Genomic DNA, 9,190 nt, shown 5'->3' on the forward strand with positions numbered 1-9,190 from the left:
ATTTGGATACTTCTTCCATACATCCCTTTGGAGAGCTCCAATCTTGGGGATAGCCCTTCAAAATGTAGATCTGGCCACAATTGGCAAGTATAGTAGGTGCTCCCCTTGCAATTCTTTACCCAGCTTTCTAGCATCTTGCAGATAAGTCCCAATGTTCTTCACGGGCTTCTTATCCGAGCCGCTTCCTTTACTTTCTCTTAGTATTGATATCATGTTGTGTATTGGATATTGATTGCAGAGTCCAATTGGGGGTATATTCTCTTCAACACAAATGAAAAGGATAGTTTTGGTGAAGATTTTAAGGAAGCAAGTTATAATAATGGGAGTATATTTTCTCTTTCGAGTATGTATGTAGTTTGGTATATTGTATTGGATTGTATCTACAGGTTTAATCTTGGTAGATGCACAAAGGTGACAGACATTTGGTTTGATGTCACGGATTTTGCTTGAGTACTTAAGTTTCTATTGGACCTCCATGGATTCTTTAGTAAACATGATCCTTAGGTGATGACCTTTCAAGTATTTCTATTCTTGGTAGTTCGAGTTTACTGATGGTGCGGTTCTCTTTAAGTCTCAAGTTCCAAAAGATTCAGGTTTTGCTATTTAGTTACAAAGGAAGTGATTTTACTCCAGGTTATCTCTGATTTCTTTATCATTAGGGAAAATTTGGACTCTCAAATGGGCCCTATAAGGACTTTGACTTTCTCCCTCTTGTCTAAAATGGACGCACGGTAAAAATTTTACAAATGAAATCAAAACTCGTTAGAACTTTTGGATTGAGAATGTACCCATTGAGATCTATTCATTGATATATAGCATGCCATCAAATTCCTTATATTCTAGAATATTCCATTTTTTGATGTGACAACTCCGTCTTATAAATGGAATCTCTCCCCACATTTCAACTTCAATGGGGAGGCCATAACATCTACAAATCAACTCCAAATTTGTTTGAGTTTGAGGATTTACAACCTACTTTCTAAGATCTTTCTAATGATATGCTGGTTGATAGGGTTTTGACAAATCGTTTATGTACTTCACTAGGTTGCCCACTTTGGACAAGAGAGGCAGAGTCAAACCTCCTTATAGGCCTCTTTGAGAGTCCAAATTTTCCCTAATGGGTGAGAATTATTCTCTTTTCCTCTCATTGAATGGGAGGAGGGGTTCTTATCTTGGGAGGAGTTCTTCGCTTTAGCTCTGAAGCTTTTAGTGGCAATGTTTGATCTATTTCAACATGGGATTGAGTCAGCTCATACCTTAGAGTTTACTTTTGAGGACACTTCTCTTTCAGAGAGGGATCCCAAGTGCTCCATTCATAGGAGTACCAAGCACAATGTCTTCTAGTCCTTGGTTTCCTTGCCCACTTCTTGTGGCTTTGGATGATGTAATTTACCCCCCATTGTAGTTACTACCTTGGTGGATGTTTTCTTTATCTATTTTGGTGGTTGCCTTGTCTTTTGGATTTGTGGTGTGATGTTCGCTCTTCCATGTGCATTTGAGTAGTGGGGAGTCAACTAGAGACTGTACCATCTAGGACACACGTGTTGGGGTATAAAGCCCAATGTGGTCGCCCAGGTAAGTGGGCGGGCCGCCAGGTATGCACACATATTCTTTTGTAAAAACCTAATAAGAACTCACTATGCTCTACACATTACAGTAGAGCGAGTTCACCATATCCTCGTGCTCTTCTTCTCGCACTCTCTCTCGCGTCGCACTTCCGCTCGTACTCCTTCAACTGGTATCAGAGCTCAGATCGAGGTTCGGGGCAGCACTGCAGGAGGCTAGAGTCACCAGCTCAGATTGGAGTGAATTTCGATAGGCAAAGACACAACCTCAAATCTCGTGGGAGAGCCCAAAGGGATTGGTGTTTTCAAAATTTCATTCTGAGGTCATCTCGGCCACCGTTCGGCTTCGACAAAGGTCTGCGCATGCCATTTTCGACTATGTGGTCTCGACGGGTGCAGATCCGACTCTGCAAATTTGGGGTTTTCGGCCTACGACTGCAGGTGCTGAGGATATCGACACTCCCAGAGTGTTGATTTGTGGCTGTCTACACATCGAAGGACGGCTCACAGTTCTTGGAGGCATGTCACATACGACACGGGCGCATCTACACACAGATTGTAGGCGACATCCACTAGTTCATCAGGTAGCTTGTGTTTGCTGCTTGATATTCCAGATTTCATCCTGACATTGCAGGTACTTCCACATGGGATGTATTGTCAGACATGATGTATGTCTGTTGAGGGTTTGCTGGCTGTGAGTCACGCAGCAAACAACCGCCGCAGCGGTTACAACATATAGTGGGAAATTTGTGGATGTATGACTTTGTGGGAAGTCTATGTACTGACAGATTTACTGCAGTCTTTGTTGAGGGTCGAGTGAGGTTTTATTGAGCTGGGGGATTCTCGAATGTTGAGATCCTTTCGGTGATACAGGTCTTGGAGCGATCCCTCGAGCACCCTTAGATAGACAACTAGGATGTATTGACTGTGAGTTAGACAGTTGGGATTGCATGTTTGCTTTACTGCCGTTGAGGCATTGTCACATTTTATGCTTACAGGACAGTGACATGACAGTCAGAGACAGTACATGTGCAGGACAGGTTTACCCACAGCTTACAGTGTCAGAGAGACAATGTTTTTTGAGCTGTTTTTTGGTCTGTTTTATGAGTACACCAGAGCCATTTTACAAAGGAGACTCTGCAAAAATTTATGCAGAATCTGAAGCTTTCTTGGTTCATTTGACAGGTTAATATTGGTTCAGAGGTCAGTTTACAGGGGAAACTCTGCCAAATTTTTCCCAGGAAAGTAAACTACTGTGAAGCGTAGCTATGGCTGGATCACAGGACACTGCTCTTTACAATATCAAGAAGCTGGATGGAACCAATTTCCCATTGTGGAAGCAACAGATTTGGCACGTGTTGGTACAAAAGAAGCAGATAAAACCTATAAAGATCAAGGGGATAAAACCAGAAGATATGGACGAAGATGAATGGAGCGAAATGGATGAATTGGCACTTTCTACCATTATGCTGACTTTGGCAGAAAGCGTTTACTTCAATGTAGCAGACGAGATGTCGGATTATCAAGCATGGTAGAGCTGAGTGATCTTTATGAGAAGCAGAGTGCAGCTTCACAGGTATACTAGCTTAAGAAGCTTGTTGACTTGAAGATGAAAGAAGGGACACCTATGTCCAATTATCTGAATGAATTCAACACAATCTATAGTCAGTTGTCAGCTCAAGGTGTCAAGTTTGATGAACCTGTTAGAGCTATGTTCCTGTTGATCACATTGCCAGAAAGTTGGGACACTTTTCGCACAGCTTTGAGTAATTCTGCACCTCCAGATGGTTTGAACATAGCAGGTGTAGAAGGAATCCTACTTATTGAAGAAACCAATAGAAAGACAATGGACAAAGGCAAAGGAAAGCCTTAGTTGTCAGGGGAAGGACCAAAGAAAAGTACAAAGGTGGAAAGAGGAATCAGTCTCGTAGCAAGTCCCGCAGTGCTAAAGGCAAGAGTGACATAGAATGCTACCATTGTGGCAAGAAGGGTCACATGAAAAGAGACTGCAGAGAATGGAAAGCAGAAAAAGGCAAAGAGAAAGCTGAAGACCATGGTGAGAAGAACAAGTCCTCAGTGAAGATTCAAGAAATAAATGTGACAAACACTGTTGCAGAGGATGACAGTCTAGTGTCAGGAGACATCTACTTCTTGAAGAATACAATGGATTCAGCTCTTCTTACAGCATCTGATGGAAATGCACTGAGTGGCTGGATTATAGACTCAGGGGAATCACTTCATGTGTCTCCAAACAAGGAGTGGTTTACCTCTTATGTGACCACTAAAGATCATGTTCAGCTAGGCAATGGGCAGACATGTGAGATCTTAGGTGTTGGAGATGTTCAATTGAAGTTTCAGAATGGCTCTTCTTTCACGCTGAAGAATGTGAGACATGTTCCCGCTCTTCTTTCACGCTGAAGAATGTGAGACATGTTCCCGCAATTACAAAGAGCTTGATCAGCACAGGTTTACTTGATGATGCTGGCTACGTCACCACTTTTGGACAGAACATATGGAAGATATCCAAGGGTTCTATGACAGTAGCACATGGAGTAAAGTCTGGAGGACTTTACATGATTTATGTATCAAATGTCTCTAAAAATGTAATCAATGTAACTGAGCAGCCGAACGTTTCTTTGTGGCATAGCCGGTTAGGAAATATGTCTAAGAAGGGAATGGAAATCTTGTCTCGTTCTGGTTATTTGCCTGGCTTTTCATTTAATGATTTTGAATTTTGTGAGCATTGTCTGTATGGTAAGCAAACACAGGAGCCACATAAGCATAGAAGCCGTAGAAGAGATACACAGTTGGCACTTGTTCATAGTGATTTGTGTGGACCTATGCCTAACCTATCTCTAGGGGGAGCTTCTTACTTTATGACATTTATAGATGATTACTTGAGGAAAGTATGGGTTTACTTTCTCAAGCACAAGGATGAAGCGTTTAGTGTTTTCAAAACGTTTGTGACACTTGTGGAGAATCAGAGTGGCAAGAAGCTTAAATGCTTATGCACTGACAATGGTGGAGAGTATGTTTCAAAGGCCTTTTAGGACTTTTGTGAGTCAAAAGGTATAAAACGTGAACTTACTGCTCCTTACAATCCTCCTCAAAATGGTGTTGCTGAGAGGATGAATAGGACCATACAAGAGAAGGTCAAAAGTATGTTGTCTAATGCAAAACTGCCAAATGGGTTTTGGGCTGAAGCTGTATCAACAACTGTTCATCTTGTAAATAGATCTCTAGCAAGGTTTTTCAGAAGGATTCAGTGCCAGAGATGGTATGGTCAGGCAAAATTCCCTCATACAAGCATCTCAGAGTCTTTGGCTGTGAGGCATATACTCACGTTCCAAAGGAATTTATGAACAAACTTGAGCCAAAGAGTAGAAAGTGCATCTTTCTAGGCTATGGTAATTCTGGTGAGATGGGGTACAGACTTTGGGATCCCGAATCCAGAAAGGTTGTCTGCAGCAATGATGTTCACTTTAATGAATCCAAATATCATTCTAAACCAGAGAGGGTTGAGGAGATTAGAAGAGTTTTCTTCCAAGAAGATGGACCTGCACGTGCAAGACAAAATGTCAGGGCTCAAGAGGAGCAAGGACAAAATAGAGTGGAACCACAGGTTGTGGCTGAGCCTGAGCCACCTATTGTGCGTAGATCTGGACGTGTCACGCGACCTCCTGATAGGTTTGTTCCATCTATGAACTATGTCATGTTGATTGATTGCAATGAGCCTTCATGTTACAAGGAAGCAGTGCAAATGAAGGACTCCGGGAATTGGCAATTGGCCATGCAGTCAGAGATGACAGCTCTACATAAAAACAAGACATGGAAGATATTTAAATTACCACAGGGCAAAAACGCTCTACCTTGTAAATGGGTTTACAGGTATAAGATCACCGCTCATGATAGTCAGCCAAAGTACAAAGCAAGGCTTGTTGCCAAGGGCTTTAAGCAAGAACAAGGCATTGACTTTGATGAAGTCTTCTCTCCGGTGGTCAAGATGACTACATTGAGATGCTTTCTTGCATTGGTTGCCATATTAGATTTGGTGTTGCACCAAATGGATGTCAAGACAGCGTTCTTGCATGGCGATTTAGATGTGGAAATTTACATGCAGCAGCCAGAAGGGTTTGTTGAGAAAGGCAAAGAAGATTGGGTATGCCAGTTGTTAAAGAGTCTTTATGGCTTAAAACAATCACCGAGGGCATGGTACCATAAATTCCACAAGTTTATGCTTTCTCAAGGCTACAAACGTAGTGAGTTCGATCACTGTCTATATACAAAGAAGGCTAAGGATGGCAGTTGGCTGATCCTTATTTTGTATGTGGATGACATGTTGATTGCTGGCAAGCACTTGGAAGAAATTTCAGCTTTGAAGTCAAAGATGGCAAAATCGTTTGACATGAAAGACATGGGTGAGGCAAGTCATATACTTGGTATGTGCACTGAGAGAGACAAATCAAAGAAGTTGATTTGGTTATCTCAAATAGAGTATATTGACAAGGTTTTGCAACGTTTCAATATGGAGAAGGGAAAGGCATTGATTGTTCCATTGCCACCATATGTGAAACTTAGCAAACAAGATTGTCCTGTGTCTGAGGAAGAACAGGCTGAAATGGATAAGATTCCATATGTGTCGGCAGTGGGTAGTTTGATGTATGCAATGATTGCTACTCGCCCAGACATTGCATTTGTAGTGGGAGTAGTAAGTCGATACATGTCAAACCCAGGCAAGAAACATTGGGAGGCAGTGAAAGGAATATTGAGATACCTGAAAGCTACAAAGAGTATGCGTATATGCTATGGGAGTCAGGAGCTAAGTGTAAGGAGTTTTACAGACTCAGATTATGCAGGTGACTTAGACAACCGAAGTTCTATGTCAGGGTATGTCTTTACATTGGCTGGTGGAGCAGTATCATGGCATTCTAGATTACAAGATTGTGTTACTCAGTCTACTACAGAGGCTGAATATGTTGCAGCATCAGAGGCATGCAAAGAATCAATTTGGCTTAATCGATTAGTAACAGATTTGGGAATCAAAGAAGAGATGCCTGTGTTATATTGTGATAATCAAAGTGCTATACAATTGGCTCGCAATCTAGTTTATCACTCAAAGACAAAGCATGTGGATGTGAAGTATCATTTCATCAGGGAAATGCTCGAGGATAAGCAACTTCAGCTTGTCAAAGTTCACACCACAGAAAATCCTGCTGATCTACTTACAAAAGGACTTCCCTCAGAGAGCTTTGCGCATTTTCTCAAGCAGTTAGGTGTAGGGTAGTACACCACTTCTCCACATCTCTTGTATATTAGCTTGTATAGTAGCTTCTCTCACACTTAAAGTACCACATTGGACTTTAAGTGGGATGTTGTTGGGGTATAAATCCCAATGTGGTCGCCCAGGTAAGTGGGCGGGCCGCCAGGTATGTACACATGTTCTTTTGTAAAAACCTAATAAGAACTCACTATGCTCTATACATTACAGTAGAGCGAGTTCACCATATCGTCATGCTCTTCTTCTCGCACTCTCTCTGGCGTCGCACTTCCGCTTGTACTCCTTCAACACCTACTTCTCTTATCCATAGACTGTCATGTTATCTTGTACAGGTGGATAGTGGTCCTTCTTGAAGTAGGAACTAATTAGAGTTAGCCATGGCATTTTTTACAGTGGGGAGTCAGTCTTCTTGGTTATCCAAGATATTAAGGTTCCAAGTATATTTTCATTTGGATTAACCTATCTTGATTGATCCAGTTACAGATGTAGATACTATTGGAGAGTTATGGAAGTTATCCATGTTCTAGGAGTTCTCCCCATGGAGGGGGCTATGGAGCCAATTTGGGAGTTACTTTCGAAGACTACTTCATTACAGTTCTTGTGGTTCCATGTGCAATGGATATGATCGAGAATATATTTGGTGGCATTGTATAGCACCATTTCCTTCTCTTACAGAGCTTGGGTGTAGAGTATCTTGATCTTGCCGTGTTAGTTGTAGTCTTAGTATTGATGTGTGTTCCTTTCTGCTAGATGTTTTTCCTCGATTCACTTTGAGAGGGGTGATATTATTTCAAGATATGTTCCATACAAATAAAGATCAGTAGTAGTTTTCACTCTTAGTTCTAATGAATTTCCTTCACATACAATTTCTACTTCATCATTATATATGGTGGTTGGTGCATTTCTTTGGTTCTTCATCATCGAATAGTTGCCTCGGTTTTCCCATTCTTTGGACTTCTCATAGCAGCTTGGAGATTCTGGCATGTGGTATATGACCAGAGGTGCATGTTTTTGACTCTTTCCTCGAGGGTGGAGAACTTTAGAGTTGAAAAGTTATCAAGATACCAATAGTTTATTCCTTTACCCTCAATTTTGATGCATCCTCTTGGAGCAGTCAGTAGCAGTACCTTCTATAGATATTGATGCTGGATTTACTTTCAATGGACAACATTTTAATTCATGGACATCTTTCAAGGGTAGTGGCTGGATGATACCGTACAACACTTTTTATTGTTTGACTCAAAATTCTATAGCAGGTATCCTTGAAACCCTCTCTTTACATTTGCAGATTGCTCACTCTAGCTTGTCGATCCATATTTCTTTCCAGGAGTTGAGAGGGGTGGTTAGAGTTCAAGTATCTCTCTAGATCCGTATAGTCGGCCTGAGATTCTCCCAGGGAAAGTGTTAGGGAGTGAGGGCTTTTTTGTGGGCTATGCCCGGCCAATGTTAGGTAGGTTTCTCATGTAGAGTTGTGTTTAACCATGTTTAGCCCTACAAATTTGGCTTGGTTCCATGGCCATCCATGCTAGGAGTATTTTCCCCAACCTTGTCATATTTCTTTCCCCTAAGCGCTATGGGAATCTTCTCCCCTCTCCCATTGTTCTCCTATTTTCTCCCTTTCTCTAGGGTTGTGGGGCTTGAGATTTTCTCCCTTTCTCCAGGGTTGTGGGGCTTGAGACATGGGTCAGGCACTCAGGCAGTCAACATATGGGCATATATATGGAGCATGGGGGTAACCTCAATAGTAAAACATTAGAGCTTAGAGGGGCACCCTCCCTTGGGTTGCCTAGAGTGGCTTGGAGAAGGTGTAGAGCTGCTAGAATTTTGTTGCACATCAGCCAACAGTTTTGGTTTGATATTAGCCCAACGTTTTGCTTAGCAATTATCAGAGATCATCTATCACGTGACACATCCCAACCCTGTGTCCGTGGACAAGCTACACCACAGCATGCAGGTTCAATCAATTTAGATTAGCAGTGATCTGGCACTTTTGTGAGTCTGTTTGTAGATCGTGCATGCCCAGTCACTTAGCATAGATGCATTTCCTCCGGTTGCACACAGCATGATCATCAGAATTTCCATCAGAATCCATTAGCATCAGCTAGGGGAATTTTCTAGTGCATTTAGCCTATTTTCCTATTTATTGGGATTTTCACTTATTATTTTTAACTGACTTTCCTACAAAAGTAGGTAGGGAAATTTTGCTAAGTTAATATATAAGCAAACCCAAGCTAGCACTTTCTGGCAGAAGAGGCAGCCAGGAGCTTCCCGCTCAACAGGCAACTTCTTAGCAGTACCCCCCTCATGACCCTCTGGCATTTTCTTCGCAGAAGCCTTGCCTACAAGA

This window comes from Adiantum capillus-veneris, chromosome 27 (assembly GCF_014529385.1).
Source record: "Adiantum capillus-veneris isolate H3 chromosome 27, ASM1452938v2, whole genome shotgun sequence".
Classification (NCBI taxonomy): domain Eukaryota; kingdom Viridiplantae; phylum Streptophyta; class Polypodiopsida; order Polypodiales; family Pteridaceae; genus Adiantum; species Adiantum capillus-veneris.